Source organism: Callithrix jacchus, chromosome 4 (genome assembly GCF_049354715.1).
Source record: "Callithrix jacchus isolate 240 chromosome 4, calJac240_pri, whole genome shotgun sequence".
In the NCBI taxonomy this organism is placed as follows: Eukaryota; Metazoa; Chordata; class Mammalia; order Primates; family Cebidae; genus Callithrix; species Callithrix jacchus.
The window spans coordinates 161,647,170-161,649,743 of record NC_133505.1 but is presented as its reverse complement, the minus strand read 5'-3'; the positions used below and the strand labels follow the sequence as shown (position 1 = coordinate 161,649,743).

General features: G+C 40.0%; 1 protein-coding gene across 5 annotated transcripts in view; it reads right to left on the bottom strand.

Moving 5' to 3' along the window:
- Positions 1-2,574, bottom strand: part of SCAF8 (SR-related CTD associated factor 8) — a 252,681-nt gene that overhangs the window by 87,510 nt on the left and 162,597 nt on the right. The gene's annotated exons all lie outside the window — the stretch shown is intronic.

Here is a 2,574-nt window from a genome sequence, read left to right as displayed (position 1 = left end):
CCCCAAATCACAAACTGACTGAATAACAGCTGATTGTCTAAAATCTATTATGATAGCTAGACAATCTATTATAATATCAGGGTCTATGGAGACAATGAAGAGAGACACAGGGTAAATAGTGGGGGGAAAAAAGGCACAAGGCAATAATCTACTTATAATTCTGCCTAGGCCCAGCCTTATGTGTCATATAAAGGTGTACACCCAGCCAGGTGCGGAGGCTCACACTTGTAATTTCAGCACTTTGGGAGGCTGAGGCAGGTAGATCACTTGAGGTCAGGAGTTCAAGACTGGCCTGGCCAATATGGTGAAACCCCGTCCTTACTGAAAATACAAAAAATTAGCCAGGCATGGTGGCATGTGCCTGCAGTCCCAGCTACTCAGGAGGCTGAGGCGGCAAGAACCACTTAAGCCCGGGAGGCAGAGACTGCAGTGAGCTGAGATTGTGCCACTGCACTGCTTTAAAAAAAAAAAAAAGCGTATAACTCACACAGGGGCACTATGGAGCAAACCCATTTATTAGTCTCTCCAACCCCATTTTCACACCCTACACAAAACTAGCAAATTAATTTCTCCTTAAACACCAATTCATCTTTCAGTTTGGGAACCTATACTAAGTTCCCTCACTCCTCCTCCAGGAGTCTGTGAACTGTGAACTACTCCAATTCCGCTGCTGAAGATTCTGTATAAGCCCATCTCACTTAACCAATCTAATCATGTCTGTCACCTTCTCCCAAAGTGTACTTCCCAGCTCCAGCCAGATGGGGCTCACATTTCATTAACTTTCGAGGGGCTGACCAGCAGGCTTTACACCTTTGCTCTAGTTGGTCTCATAACTGATCAGCATCCCTTCATGGAAGTACCTTTTACCCTTTCTTAGCCTTTAAGATAGTCCTTCAAGGCCTACCCCAAGTCCCATTTCTACCATAAATCTAGTCACCACTGCATTCTTTTCTCTCCATATGGAACATTTCGCACCTTCACCAAGTATTGAAGCACTTGGCTACATTCAACCTTGTGTTTTATTACACCATTCTTTAGTATCCTCCCCATCGCCCACCAACTTTCCAAGTTCCTTGAAGGCAATAACACTTAGAGAATTTCCTGCTATCTCCATCCCCACCCAATCTCTCACTCAAACAAGATGCTAGCATATAAAATTGGCTTGATAAACAGCTATCACAATTTATGTATTTAATTATCATCAAATTGCATCTCAATGAATACCTGTAAATAAATTTATCAAACACATATCTGAGCAAACATCATACATCAAGAACTATTTGTAGCCACTGGGGCTATCCTTAGTGAATTATTTGCCTCAACTATCTTATGTAAGCCCTTAAAACAAAAACGATTTTTTTTCTGCTACCAGCATCACAGGAAGATCTATAGTAGCTCTTCATTACAGATTCTAAGAGTTAAGCAGAACATCTTATACTCTTTAAGTTACTGGCAGCACTATGAACGCTGAGAAGAGAAGCTAAAACATCACTTTACCCCGGACTAACAGCACTGATTCTATTTTGTCACACTAACAGCATGAGATTAATTTAAGGTATGGAATTTACTTCCATGCTTTAAATTTATTACCCCATTTATTACCTAAGTAGATAGGTGTATTAGGTGTCAGCTGTAATAATACTCATTTTAAAAGCCCATACAAAAGATACACATAAACTGCCATCATTAAAGATTTCTATCACTATGATTACCTTTTTCTGAAATAATAAAAAGGACAGGACTATACACATGGCAAGAAGGCTTCTCAAGGATTAAAAACTCTTACAAAATTTAGTATTTATTATTTTAAAAAATCATGGTAAAATTTACACAATACAAAATTACCATTTTAATGGCATATATTTTTATATTAAGAAAAATGTTGAAATTGTACTGTAATACTGACTAAAACATGAGATTCTTTCCTGAAAAAACTCACTATGATTAATACCTGCATTTGGAAACTAGTGTTAGTAAATCTCCTTTTTACATTCTACTACTGAAAAAGTAATTAAAATATGCCATTAGTGGTTAAATCATTCGTATTTCAGGTAGTAAAATAAACTACAATACTGGGCCGGACGTGGTGGCTCACGCCTGTAATCCCAGCACTTTGGAAAGCCAAGGCGAGTGGATCATGAGGTCAAGAGATCAAGACTATCCTGGCCAACATGGTGAAATCCTGTCTCTGCTAAAAATACAAAGAATAGCTGGGCATGGTGGCGCGCACCTGTAATCTCAGCTACTTGGGAGACTGAGGCAAGAGAATCGCTTGAACGCGGGAGGTAAAGATTGCAGTGAGCCGAGATCGTGCCACTGCACTCCAGTCTGGCAACAGAGTCAGGCTCTGTCTCAGAAAATAAAATAAAATAAATACTAAAGATTATACTTCCTAGTTTTTCTTCCTTTTTTTTTTTTTTTAGATGGAGTCTCAGTCTTGTCTCCCAGGCTGGAGAGCAATAGCACAATCTCGGCTCATTCCAACCTCCTCCTCCCAGGTTCAAGTGATCCTCCCACTGCAGCCTCCTGCGTAGCTGGGATTACAGGTGCCCACCATCATGCCCAGCTAATTTT